The sequence below is a fragment of the Triturus cristatus genome, chromosome 6 (genome assembly GCF_964204655.1).
Source record: "Triturus cristatus chromosome 6, aTriCri1.1, whole genome shotgun sequence".
NCBI lineage: Eukaryota > Metazoa > Chordata > Amphibia > Caudata > Salamandridae > Triturus > Triturus cristatus.
In genome coordinates, this window is record NC_140589.1 from 654,990,879 (window position 1) to 654,998,157 (window position 7,279).

Consider the following 7,279-nt stretch of genomic DNA (forward strand, 5'->3'; position numbering starts at 1 on the left):
GCCTTCTCAAGTTTCATAACGTCACTGCCCAGCGTATGCTATTCTCATATGTTTCTAGTTACTGTTCTCCAAATTTGTGTCCCTTGTCACAATTGCCGCACCTTGGCGCCCAGTCCCAGTCTCCTTTACTTATGGTTTATGTATTGTGAGATTGCATATTGGCCCTAGACTGTTTCATGTTCTACATGTGTTCTTGCAACATACATATTCACGGTGCTCTTCTTCCTTGATTTCTTCAGACTTTGTGCCCTCTTTCTTTTGTCCTGGTCACACCACTTGTGTTTCACTTTTGTTTTCTTTTCACTTTTAATTCCACAATATTTTTCTATTGACTTTCACCCCCAACATGGCACCGAAGGGCAAGAAGGAAGCTGTCCCTGTTAAAACCAAAGCAAAGTCCAAGGCTCTGGAAGCTAAAAAGGCTGTTCTTAAGGGGGTTCACAGTCACAAGAAGAAGAAAATTAGGACAGCCCCCACTTTCAGGAGGCCGAGGACCTTGAGGTTAAGGAGGCAATCAAAGTATCTCAGGAAGAGTGCTCCTCGTAGGAACAAACTTGAACATTATGCAATCATTAAGTTCCCGATTACCACAGAGTCTGCCACGAAGAAGATTGAAGATAACACGATGGCCTTCATTGTTGATGTCAAGGCTAACAAGCACCATATAAAACAGGCTGTTAAGGAGCTTTATGATATTGATGTTGCTAAGGTCAACACACTGATCAGGCATGACAGCGAGAAGATGGCATATGTGCGGCTAGCTCCAGACTACGATGCACTGGAAGTAGCCAACAAATTTGGCATCATCTAAGACTGCTCTGTAGATGCCCGTACAGAACAGATTAAAGACTTGTAGTTGTAGATGTTCCCTATTTGATATTGTTTACAATTTCAGCAGTTTCTTTTCCTTTGCATCCGCTGCTCATTGCATTGTATCTTTCTTTAGGCGCTCTTATAGAGCCGGTCCTTTAACTGGCCATTCCATTGAATTAGTGCTCCTTGCCTGACTCTGAAATAGCAGACTCAATATCGTGAGATCTCATCTGTGTTGTCCAAGATCCCACGCTGTTATGCTGCAAACCCTGAAATGGTCTTATGTTTTGGAATGATTTTGTTTTCCTTTAGGAAATCTGGCGCTCACTTTGTTTGCTTTAGAAATCCTTAGAAATGGCTGCTCGGGTCAGGGTGAAGAGCCTCTTTTGTGACCTGTTGCAGTCCTCATCACCCCACCCAGTGCTTTCCACGCTACGCTGGATTCTTAAAGAAGATAATCCAGGGGTTTAAGGGTCTACTATCGAGAGGCTAATGTTGCAGGTTGCTCATAATGAACATCCATGTCCGGTGCAAATTCTGCATCACTTGTTGGATCTCCTTTTCTGTAGTGTAGAAGAGAAATTCCCTTGGTGGAATAATATATACAAACACTTCATACAGAGCTCAGGCATACAAGACGGAGATATAGCCTATACACTACACCAATATAACCTGACAAATCTCTAGCCCATGTAGTAGAATTACACAAGCAACAATTGCCTTTTTACTGTTAAAAATATGTATTTTATTAAAATATCTGTGTTACAATATTGTTGAAACACTGTAAAAACACACTAATCCAAGTGTACAATTGTTAAAAAATTTCTGACATTCATTATAGACCCCACATTCATATATTTAAACATAATCCGTGGAACAAGTCTACCCTGTAATAATTGATTATACCCAGGAGTTGTCAAAGAAATGTTCTGATTGGATACGTCATTCATGACAAAATGTACTGTCTTTGTGCTTCTCTCTAAACAAATGGTGTTGCTTAGAAATATATGAATGTGGGGTCTGTAATGAATGTCAGACATTTTTTAGCAATTGTACAATTGGATTAGTGTGCTTTTACAGTGTTTCAACAATGTTGTGACACAGATGTTTTAATAAAATACATATTTTTAACAGTAAAAAGGCAATTGTTTCTTGTGTAATTCTACCACATGGGCTAGAGATTTGTCAGTTTATATTGGTGTAGTGTATGGGCAATATATCCGTCTTGTGTGCCTGAGCTCTGTATGAAGTGTTTGTATATATTATTCCACCAAGGGATTTTCTCTTATACATTGAAGTAGTGCCCTATTCCCCTGGTTTGGTTAAAGGGGTCTCTCTCTTCTTCTTCACATGTCAAGGATCTCCTTTTCTGACATCACCCAGCAGGAACACGTCATGGCTGGAAGGGTGGCAGGTACTCATGGAGGATGACCTATGCTACTTTTATTTATGTTAAATCTTCTCTAGTACTCATTCTTGCACTTCTAGTAGAGCTTGTCTCTCGCCATGTAACTCACTGTCTAGCATGTGTTCAGCTGTTCTCTTTTTCTCCTTTCGCCTCCAGTCCAACCCTTTACACCGGAAGTGATTACTAGCATACAAGGTCAGTCTGATGTCCCAAGGGTGCTGTTGCTCATTGTGTTGTCCTGGCTATTTGTCTGTTGATATGGCAAGTTAGACTCAGAGACTATGAACTGTACTGATGTTATATGCAAGTCTCTCTGCCCCTTCCCCCATTTTGGTAAGTCATGATACACTAGAAGTCTTATGTGTATTTAATTTTAAAGGATGTTATATTCTGCTCTAAGACCGGCATCTGTCGTTAAGATGCAGCTTCTGTGATTTCACACTGCGCACACCTGACGCCCAAACATGGCTGTGCGAAGGAGTAAATATAAAGGATTTTGGCACCTACAAGTCCCAGTTCAGAGCTGAGCATGTTTGACCTGCCTCTTTTACACCACATACATCTAGGATGGTTGGTGCACATCTTCTGAGCTGGTCTCACATTATGTGCAGTTGTCAGGCTGGGGACAAAACATTGACCCTCTTCATGCATGGGAGCACATAATATCATGAAATAATAAATCTTGCTTGCTTCAGAACTTGCACACACTAGATTCAGTGCTTGAAATGGAAAAATAGAAGTGCAGGTACTCTGTACCAGAGTACCTGCTTGTTTCTGAGAAGTGCCGGTACACTCCAATTAAAAGTATTACGTCTCTCTTGAGAAGTGCCAGTACTCTCCTCAAAATAAAAAAGTGCCAGTACTACATAGCGGAAAGTACCAGCCCATTTAAAGCACTGACTAGAACGGAAACAGCACTGCAGTGCTCAGAAATAATGCACATAAACTCTAGCATGAAGAGCACGCAGAGCTGCAGAACCTTGTGCCATGGGGACACAGAGATATCAGAGGGCCCCAACCTTTCAGGGGTGGGGTGGCCCTGCTAGAGCCAACTCTGTACTGCAGAGTCTTGCCCCATAACCTTGAATAATTCTTAAACAGATTGTTACAAATACAGTTTTCTTTAATTTATTTTTTAATGTGAGCTCTGTGTGAGAGTCTATTGAAGACATTTTGCAGAGAAATGCTGTGTTCATGTTTCATGCAACATCCATAAAAGGTTTCTTTAGGTTCAAAACAGGACTCACATATGAGATGAAATGGGAGGGTGTCACATATCATTTGGAGTAATATTTGTGAGCTGCTACTGTGATACAATATTGAAAACACATGACGCTATCCCGGAATGTTAGATGTAACAACTTTAGAATTTGGACCAGTTGCCTGTGCGCTGTCAGTGACCTGGCCAACGAGGGCATAAAAGAGCTGGAATCGGATCATAAATTCAAAGCAGTTCCGAACAATACGCTCGGGCCTGGGCCCCCAAAATTCTTAAAATGTCCTGTCCCTGTCAGTTATGACTGACAGCAATGTAGTGACAAGCCCCAGGGCACCGCAAGTAAATCACAGAACCAAAAGCACAAAATAGGGCTTTTGCTAGGAAGGACTTCTTTATCCATGCACATAAATTGGTGCGGTAAAAAGAAAAGCCCCTTCTATGTTTGCCTAGCATAGTAACAGTCCCTGGAGAAAATAACTTCCTCCACAGAAAGAATACTATGTACTCATGGTAAAGCAGAAACACATAGAACACAGGCTCGGCTCAACAAAATAAAGCACCTGGCAACGACGAAACCCCGTAAATCGAAAGCATACGTTAGGGTCATGTTTACGTTATAATAGAAAGTCTTAACAGTTGTGCGGTCCTGGATAAACTGGCCCAAAAATCACATAAACTGCACGCTACAAATTCAGGTAAACTAAACAAGCGCGCACCCCTCGCGCAAGTAGGGAGTGGGGGGGAGTGCAGCCAAGAGCAGGCAGCGTTTCCCTTGCGGGAGCGAGCGCAATAATTGCTACCAGTTGGCCCCGCTCGCTCCCGTAAGGAAATCGCCAAACGTGCACGCGTTGCCATTCAAAGCAATGCAACGCATGCACGTTTTTGCCTGAAAAACCGGACCGATTTCTAAAGGTCTCTTCTGCGCGCTGCGTAGGCGAGACCTAAAAAGCACAATTTACATATCCCTGCACTACGTGGCAGGCACCATGCGGTGCCCCCCATAGGTGCCCTCCAGGACCCCTGTCTGGGGGCCAAGGCGATAAGGGGTGCCCGCTACTGGCCCCCAAAGTTACTTTCCACCCACCTGTTCATGGCAGGTTAACCGCCATGAACAGGCAGGCGGAAAGGGACATCGTAATCCCTAGGGCGGTGCCTGGTAGGCACCGCCACAATTGTAGGGACTACAAATCCTTCCGCCGCTCCGGCGGGCTCCAAGAGCCCATTGGATGCATGGCGGTTGGTCTTTACAACCACCACATATCCGTCTGCCATTATCAAAGTTGGTTACGATGGCGGGGAGACTGCCACTGACAGCCTGTCGGTGGCGGTCTCTCGGCCATCGTGATCGGACCCTAAGTGACTTGTGTTTCCAGAGTGGGAAGGACATGCTGTGGATGTATGATGTTACAACGCATGCTTTTACAACGCATGCTGTTACAACAAATTTTTACAACGCAAATGCTGTGACAACGCAAGTCTTTACAACGCAAGTCTTTACATCGACTTGCAGTAGATGGCATGCTAACATTAAAAAAGGGTAATTTACTATTCTAACTCCAGTCCACGTTGCAGTAGGGAAGGTGTTTGGATAGTAAACTACACTATTTTTAATGTTAGCACGCTATCTAGTGCAAGTCGATGTAAAGACTTGCGTTGTAATGGCATGCGTTGTCACAGCATTTGCGTTGTACCAGTTTCGTTGTAATGGCAGTGCGTTGTAAAAGTTGCGTTGTAATGGTTGTTCACCCATGCAAGATGCTTGTGAATATCAATGTTCAGATTTGCGTATGACTATCAGCCTCAGCCCCACACGGAAAATGCTCACAATCCCACCCCTATCTCAAAACTTACAAAAGAGGCCTTTCCACCTTGGTTATGGACTTGCCAAATTCGTACGTGCATTTCCATACAAAGGAAAGCTCATCCAGCTGTGATCCTGTTCCACAGAACACTGATGAAAAATAAATATTTGTGGTGTCTGTCAAATGTCCCTTATTTTGTTTGCTGCCAACTGCATGGGAAAAAAAGTCACATTCAGGCATGAAATACAGAGATATGTTGCATCTCTCTTCTGTTCTGTACCTAAGGGAATTAGCAATGCATTTGTATTTAAAATGTTCTCATAAAAACATGAGATTGAGATAACTTCAGCTTTTTGACTTAAGAATGCTGAAAAAGCCGAACATACTTCTGCTCAAAGTAAAGTTAAGAAATGAGTCATGTGATGTGACCTATTTGCTACAGACTAAACAAATAAATGAAAACAGTTCACTGAAGTTTCCTTGCCCGCCCCATTGCTGAGAATGGGTAAACAAACAGCGAGCACCAGACCAAACAATACACTTTTCTTATATATCTTCCAATTAAAACCATGGAAAAACTAGAAAGAATAAATATTGTAACAGCAAACAATTTTCAATTTATGCCATTAACTTAATACCGGAATAGAAGCGAGGCATTCAAATTCCAGTCTGAAGGCAGAGGAGGGGGGAAATGTGCGGGCCAATGGAGCGGCTTGGCGGGCTGCTGCATGCTAATGGCGGAGGTAAGGGAGGGCACATCCAATTACTGTTTTATAGACACAGAGGTAAGTGAATTACTCAGAGAGGTGGTGGTTAGTGGTTAGAATGCCCAGTGGACCCCAATTAGTGAAATGAAATGAGCCAAAAAATTGGATTTGTTGGGAAATTTCACAATACAGTAGCTGCCTATTGATCTGCGTGAGTCAACGCTGGAGGTATGAAAACACAAAGCAGATTAAGGGACATAAATAAATATGCATCACATAAAAAAGCAATCGAATATTGATCGAAAAGATGAATGGCTGCAGAGACGCGCTATAGCTACAGAAACGCGAAAACATTCATACTTTACAGTAAGTATGCTGTTGGCACTTAGGCAGGGTTTCCGAGTCAAGTAATTGATTACAGTGAAATATTGGCTTTAAATGCTACAGAGCACTTTGGTGATGATGGCAGAATTATGGGAGGTGTATGTTCCCCATTCGTGGTCTAATTTACAGCGTATTGATTTTTGCTTTCCCAGCAGACTCTGCTGGCTGCAAAACAGTTCAAAGGCCCGTAGATCTCCCCAATGTTAAGCATTTTCCTAATTACCTTTGGCAGGGGTGCTGCATGAGACAAATCACACAGCTTCTCATGAGGCAAGATTAATTCCATGCCTTCATTTTTCGCAGCAAGCCGGAGTAAGAAACAAAGAGGGCACACTCTCGGCGCGCGCCGCCGCGTGACTGCATCCATTGTGCTGCTCCCATCAAGGTACAGCGAATGCTCGCGCCAATTAGTGCGGAATGTGCATCGAGTAACTTTAGAAGTATGTTTTGCACATACTTTTAATTAGCGTTTTTAATTAGTTTCTAGTTATATAAAAAATGAATTATAATATTGCCGTTTTGTTTAGTAACTTGGAGGCAAACTTGTATAGCACGACACATTACGAATGCTGTCTCTGTGCACAAATATAACAGGCAACAGGCAGTCTTTAGTCAGTGAAAGCAAGAGGGGTGAAAACGAGAAAAGTGTGCTCACAGCATGCAAGTCACTGCCCTACTCACTGTCACGCATCCCAAGGAGAGAAACAACTTTCACAGATTCAGAGTGTACAAGCAATGCCACAATTGTCTCTACTTTCCCATTACAGCGCCAATCTCCAGAATGCATCGTGCCAAGAAGGCCCCATCACTCGTGCCCAACCCAAAGGGCATTAGAGAGATCATTGGTAAGCGTACATCAGTGACAACTTCCCCTCCTTTCCATCTCACAGAGGGAAGGGCAATACCCACAGCTCCATACCAACACAATGCACAAGGACACCGCATA

At 43.1% G+C, this 7,279-nt stretch overlaps 1 pseudogene; it reads left to right on the forward strand.

Annotated features, from left to right (window-relative positions):
- The first annotated feature begins 346 nt into the window (after positions 1-346).
- On the forward strand, positions 347-811 carry LOC146817696 (large ribosomal subunit protein uL23 pseudogene; annotated as a pseudogene).
- The last annotated feature ends 6,468 nt before the right edge of the window (positions 812-7,279 follow it).